Source organism: Pinus tabuliformis, chromosome 5_2, assembly GCF_031772625.1.
Source record: "Pinus tabuliformis cultivar Carrire ecotype Pingquan chromosome 5_2, CPIR1, whole genome shotgun sequence".
In the NCBI taxonomy this organism is placed as follows: domain Eukaryota; kingdom Viridiplantae; phylum Streptophyta; class Pinopsida; order Pinales; family Pinaceae; genus Pinus; species Pinus tabuliformis.
The window spans coordinates 184713584-184720977 of NC_142306.1; the positions used below are offsets into that span (position 1 = coordinate 184713584).

A 7394-nucleotide genomic window follows, 5' to 3' on the forward strand; every position below is an offset into this window, starting at 1 on the left:
TATTTCTTTTATTATTTAAATATATAATAAAATATTTCAATGTTTTTTATAAATTGATTCATTTAATTTACATTACTGCCTTAATTATTATATCATTTAATACTTCTAAAACATTGTAGACTTATTACTTGATTATTATTCGATTTAGTGCTTAATTATTAACGGTTAAAATAGACATATTATTTTGTTCATTCCAATTGTTTATTATCCTTGGTGTAGGCAGAATATTATAAATTCAATAATGTGTTGACCCTTAATTAATCGAGATTTGACTAAAAATTAAAAAACAATGTATGAAGTTCACATTACAAAACATTTTATTTTTTATTTTTTTCATTTTTAATTCTATTTATTTACGTTGTGATTGGTGCAGAGGGCATGATTCTTATTTCACGATAATGATTTTTGTTGATAGATCGTATGTTTGCAGTTGTAAGTAGTACAAGTAGTACAAAAGATTGAATCGAAAGATTAAATAATGCGTGGGAGTAGTGTAGACTAGCATTTGCACCTTATGTTGCAAAGGAAACACCATAAGGCATAGAGTGGTGAAGAATAGCATAGAGTGGGGAAGAATAGGCACATGGATAGAGTGGGGAAGGATAGGGACATGTGAATGGACATTGTTGAAAGCAAGGGTGGATGATAATGAGTTACAATTGCAATAGTTAATTATGTGTATTCTGAAAATGGACATTTTGTAAATAATAATAGTTTGTGAAAGAATAGTGACATGTAAATGGACATTGTTGAAAGAAAGGGTGGATGATAATGAGTTAGAGTTGAAAGTATTAGTTATGTGTATTTTGAATATGGATATTTTGTAAATAATAGTAGTGTGTGGAAAAATAGCAACATGTGAATGGACATTATTGAAAGCTAGGGTGGATGATAATGAGTTATACTTGAAATGATTAATTATGTGTATTCGAATATGCCTATTTGGTAAATAATAGTAATGTCATGTAGAGGTTATCTATTATCCATGTAGTTGTTTTTGTTTATGTGAACATGTTTTTGTACATTATTTTTTATTTTTATTTTTTGTCTTCCGAGATGTAATTTTTCCATATGCTACCTATTTATGGTGTTATTAGAAAATACTATTATATTGTAATGGAAGAGGTGAAAGAAACGATACGACATTGTGAACAACATCATGGTCGTCGTTCCATATTTGAAAATGCATGAAAATTTGTTGGAGCCATCATGATAATAATAAAAATTCCAGCATGATTTTGAAAAACTTTAGCTAAATTTTTTGAAAAAGTGGATTATAGTTGTCAAGTTTTAGAATTTTGAGTGCCTTAATTTTGCATAGAAAATGATAGAAATTACAGCGTGATTTTGAAAAAATCCAGCTAATTTTTTTGAAAATGTCAATTACAGCGGTCAAGCTTCAGTATTTTGGGTACCCAGGCATTCATGATGGATGCTAAATCCATTTCCGCCATCCAAAAACAATTTAAACACTCCCACAGTCAAATTTCAGAATTTGCCGTCCAGACAAAATTGTGATCTCTTTCGATAAGACTGGAAAAAAATGGTCTACCTTTGTGTGGGAAACATGATTGAACATCAAAGTTTCAAACGAATGCGTACACACGTAGAGGATTATTATGGAAGATTCATTCTTCAAATAATCGTAATATAAGCCATGAGGATATTAAATGTCCTTAAAAACTAAAGCAAAGAAATTGGGAGCTTCAAGACCCAGGAATGGAATTTGGTATTTGGTAAACATTTTACAAGGGAAACGTGATTGAACATCAAAGTTTCAAACGAATGCGTACACACATAGAGGATTATTATGGAAGATTCATTCTTCAGGGAATAGTAATATAAGCCATGAGGATATTAAATGTCCTTAAAAACTACAGCACAGAACTTGGGAGCTTCAAGACCCAAGAATGGAATTTGGTAAAATTTTTAAATGGAGTTTCCAATACAAACTGACGGTAATCACCCACAAGCTTTCAAGTTCATGGCCCCTAAATTTTTGCATTCTTGATAATGTTTTCTCACTATTTCAATGTTAATTTCATGATGCTTCCAAAAAAAATTAGAAAACAATTTTATCAGTTTTAATTTCTATCTATAAAATAGCTACTCCATCATGAAGAACAAAGATTATTGCTACTCCATCATGAAGAATAGAGAACTTGCGAGCTTCGAGACCCAGGAATGGAATTTGGTAACATTTTAAATTGAGTTTCCAATACAAGCTTTCTCAATCTGACAAAATCACCTACAAGCTTTCAAGTTCATGGGCCCTAAATTTTTGCATTCTTGATGATGTTTTCTCACTGTTTCAATGTCAATTTCATGATGCTTCCAAAAAACTATAAAACAGTTTTAAAGTGTTAGTTTTTATCTATAAATTAGCTACTTCATCATGGAGAATACACATTTTTTAGGTATTATTTAGCATTTCACATGATGTTGTATTATGAGTCATTGTGTAAGTAAAGCAACATTGTGAATCTAGTGTGAGGAGGACCAAGGTGTATTTAGTAGTCACAATTGATTGAGGGATGAGGCACATTGAAGAGTCATAGATAATAGAGATGCATTGAAGAGCATTTTGGTAGTCCATCATGAGAAACTGTGTGAGGCATTTTGCCATCATTTGGTCATCTCAACATATTTGTTACTTTCTGAAACTAGCATTTCCCAGGTATGCTTGTCCACTAAATTTTGTTATGTGATTCACTGTAGTGTTGCAAGTTACACTGCATGGTTTCTTAAATTCTACTGTGGTTTTACTAATTGCCTATATGGTCTACTAAAGCCAAAATATTATAGCTTATGACATGACGTGTGAAGTTTAATTTCCAGGCTTTAGTTATAGAAAATAGTAGCTGAGTTTTGTTACTTGTAACTTGTTGAATAGTTGAGTATACTAACATAGTAAAGTCTGATATACTATAGCATATACCATATTGTATTTCCAACAGATAGGAGGCACTTGATTGAAATAAAATTTAAATACTAAAATCTGAAGCATTTCTAGGAGACAAAATAGTCTCCAGAACTTCTAAATCGCCCAAGTCTCCAATTTCATTTGGAAATTCTTTTATGTTTGCACCCCTAAGATCTAATTTTTTTAAGTACTTTTGATATGCTATTTGCGGAGGTAATATTTCAATGTTCTTACAATAGGAAACATCTAAACATTAAGTGTGTTGATGTTTCCCAGTGTTTCGCTAGAGACGGTTATATTATAGCACCAACTCAAATCAAGATATCTAAGACAAATTAAATTACCAAAAGAACCTGGAAGCATCTGCAACTGTAGGGAGTGAGACAAACCTATGTATTTCAGGTTTATTAAATTACCTAAATACTTTGGAAGCACCTGCAAATGAGAAGAGTGAGACAGATCGATGTAATCCATGTTTATAAAGTACACAAAGGAATCTGGCAGTGACTTTAGATTTGGGCAATTGTTTGTTGATAAGTTGGCCCATCAATTCTCCATATTCTCCTCTACCAAAGCTCTCAGCGCTCTCTTTCAATCTCAGTTATCAATTACATGAATACCAACTCACTGTGAAGGCACAGTTTGTTGATAAGTTGGCTCATCGATTCTCCGTATTCTCCTCTACCAAAGCTCTCAGCTCTATCTTTCAATATCAGTTATCATAGATTCACAATCTCAGTTAGCACAGATTCACAGACACATGACATAAACATCCACACATATACACAACAAACATTACAAAAAAAGCAAATATAACAGTACATGGGTAGGTAGTACATGGGAATATGAATGATAGAGAGTATATTTAAAAACCTTATTTAAAAAACATAAATGTAAATGGCTTTCTTTTTTAAGATACTAATATTTTGGAATCTATTTGTCTCAAACTGTGTGTTTACATTTCTTCCATAATAATCGCTAAATGTGAAGCTTATTACATATGCTTTGTCCCTATCCAAAAAGGACGAGTCAATCTAAGACCATCCATTCAAACACAGAACATCAAGGAAAATATGCGTCCTGCCGTGAGCTATATGGGTAACATTCATCAGAGAATCTACCAAGGCTATATGCTAGGCAGACCTTGCACTTTCTCCATAATGTTTTAATTTGGATTGTCGAAAGGCAACTACACAACCTCCCTCAACAATCTAACATATTAGAATACAAACTCTGCCTGACATATAACCTTTGGCTAAGACTTCAATTATGCATTCATTTCAAATTTATTTCTTTGCTTTTCACATTTCAAGCACCTTCACTTGTTGCTACAACTGCTCCAGTAATCCCGCCTCGGCCCACTGCTTAGGACAACCCTTAGCATCAATGTACTCCAACGACATACAATGTTGGATACCTAGCAGCCCTTCTAACTTGGAGCACCCATGAACATTTAATACCCGAAGATTTGTCAGTTTGGCCAATCCCCGTATGCTCTTCAGCTTCGCACAATCATATGCCTGCAACTCTTTCAAAGATACCAACGTTTCAATACCCGGCAGCTCCTCTACATTTTTGCACCGACTAATATCCAGCACTTGAAGTTTTGGAAGACCATAAAGCCCTACTATTTTCCTCAATTTAGAGCAATTAGTCAATTCCAGTTTTATCAGAGTCTTTGGCAATGTTCCGACCTCCACCAAATGATTACAAAACCTGAGGGAGACATATTTAAGGATGGGGCAGACACCTATGGCAAATGATACCTCTGATAATTTCTTGTTATAAACTTATAAGACTTGCAGCCGAGGCATGCAGTTGTCATTGGGAGATTCTAAATTATTCAATGTTTGTAACTGGCAATTCAATACTCTCAACTCAGTCAACTGAGTCAACAGTCGAATAGTCACCGGCAAATGTTTCAATTCATTGCAATTCTCGAGCCTCAATTCCTTTAAGATCTTCAAGTGACCAAGTGAAAGTGGTAGACTGTCCAGTGAAGGGCTCCCTATTTCCAGAAATTCTGTCCAGCGAAGGGCTCCCTATTTCCAGCTACCAAGAGGGATCTCATACATACGTACACAACTGATTTCTTTATTCTAGTAACATACTCCGCTATGTTTTGCATTTTATAATAACCGCTTCTGGGAGAAAAACATAATCTGAAATGTCATTCAACTCTCATAATATGAAATGCCATTTAACTTCCTACAACTTAACAGGTATCTACTATTGAGTTCATCGTTATATATTTAAAAAAAAAAAAAGGAAATACAAATGAATTGTTTACATTATCAGATCAACTGTCTTAAGCGTATTTGTCAAATGGAAACTATTTAAGCTCGTCACTATTCAAGAAGTGAATGTACCCCTCCCCAGGTCACAACTGTCAAATTCTATAGGCCTATCAGAGTAAAGATAGACAAACAAGCTCCTTCAATTTCTACTCCACATAGTACGCAAGTTTCTGGAGGTTCATCCTCCTGATTTTATCTGCCTTCTTGGATGGTTTCTTGACCGGCTGATTTAAAACCCCTACATCAGCTTCGTCATGGAACCATTCGACTGACTTCTGGGATGAATACATGAGCTGTGAAAAGCCTATTCCAGAAAACAAATTAGGTCAGATACTCTAGACAGACTTCAGTTTAAATTATAAAATGTCATGTTACAAAGAGAAAATCACCGCCTTGATAAATAGCTATGAAACTCAAATAAACATTTGTGAGACAGAGAAATTAAAAAATAAAAAAGATAAAAAAACCTTCTATACATTTATCTAGATTCTAAACTGAAAGATCGGAAGATGTACCACTACTAAAAAACCTGGGAGACAAATTGGCAAACAATGTATTAGTAATGAGATCAAGAATGAACACCTACTTCGAACTACTGTCTACAGCAACATATTCTCTAAATATAGGACAAGCAAAACAACTCTTTATTTCCAATTCCGACAAACATTAACAACTGAGAAAAACTATGTTGCACTGTATTTTGGGAATAGGGGGGGCTCAGTTTCCAGGGATGATTGAAAGGAACTCCCAAATTTCATCAAAGGTAGACAGGGATGGAAAATATTAATTTTTTTAATAAAATATTAAAAAATCGAAAAGAGAGATAATAAAACTTTATCAAATTAGCAACACTTGATTTATGGGTCCAAATGGCCTTGTCTGTGTGAATATTAGAACCCTGAAAACTAAATAGGGTCCAAGTACCTATCAAATGTGGGAGCCAAAACTGTTGTGATTATGCTTCGTTACAATAAACATACTACATGGAATGCAGGCACGCACTGCATAGATAATATTTGTCATGTTCTGAATGTTGAACCCAACAAGATAAAGAATTTACCTTTTTGGATAATAGTGCCACATGAGCAGTGGTTTAGATAGGGGCATCCAACATCTCCAAATCCAGAAAAGAAACCTCCCATAGCGATGTATACAGGATGTGAGGAAATTCCACCACATCCTCGGGAGCATCCCTTCTAAACAGCAAGTTCCCCTTGTCCAAGTCCCCAGAGGCAGGGATAGGGAAGGGATATCCAGGGGTGGGAAAAACTCCCCATGCTACACTAGAAAAACTTAATGAACTAGGGTAGGTAATAACAAAGATTACAGATTTCTAAGCATGATGAAGAAACAATTAACATGGGGGACTCGTCCCCATGCTACACTAGAAAAAAAACTCAATGAAATATGGTAAGTAATAACAGAGATTAGAGATTTCTTGGCAAAAAGTAAGAAACAAATAACTAAACCTACTAGTTATCTCCTACAGACATCAGTCGGATTGGACGTTAAAAAGTTGTAAAATATGAAGAAGAAGCAAAAGAAATTACTCATGAAAAGCAACCTCTAGAAAACAAGTTCTCCTAGTATATTTTCTCAAGCCACAAGGTATAACAAATTAGTTTCCATCCATTGTTGAAAAACTTGTCTAGGAAAATAAACCAGTACACTCAGAGTGTAAGGGTGCACCTAAGACTCGAACAAAAACTCGGCAATAGAAATTATTCAAAATGAGGGGTTTTCTTTTCTCTTTGGCCTTTAATTTTTGACGATGGTCAGCTTTTTTTTCCATCTGCCTAGCAAGTAACCCACAAATACTTGCAGGTCTGACACTTCACAATTCAAACTGGGGACCAAGTTAACTTAGACTTGCAGCAGTACTGAGTTGAGTTCGACACGGGAGCACTTAAAAGACTCCACGAGTTTTCAACTCTCATTAATAGAGATTCTGTGCTCTTTCTGTCAACATGACACTATTGTGAAACTTCCAAGATCTGAATCATTGCTGGCCCAGTGATTGGCTAACACAAGAGTGCCACTGTCACTTGCAAGAATAAAACTTGAGACCTGTGACCAGTGAATTCCCCACTTTGCCATTAAACCACGGACCCATGTCCCAGTGTTTGTGTTTTACAATAAAGAAAAACTCATAGCAGAGACAACATGATCTTCTG

General features: G+C 34.6%; 1 pseudogene; it reads right to left on the reverse strand.

Moving 5' to 3' along the window:
• Positions 1-4224: 4224 nt before the first annotated feature.
• LOC149158164 (uncharacterized) lies at positions 4225-4740 on the reverse strand (annotated as a pseudogene).
• Positions 4741-7394: the final 2654 nt, after the last annotated feature.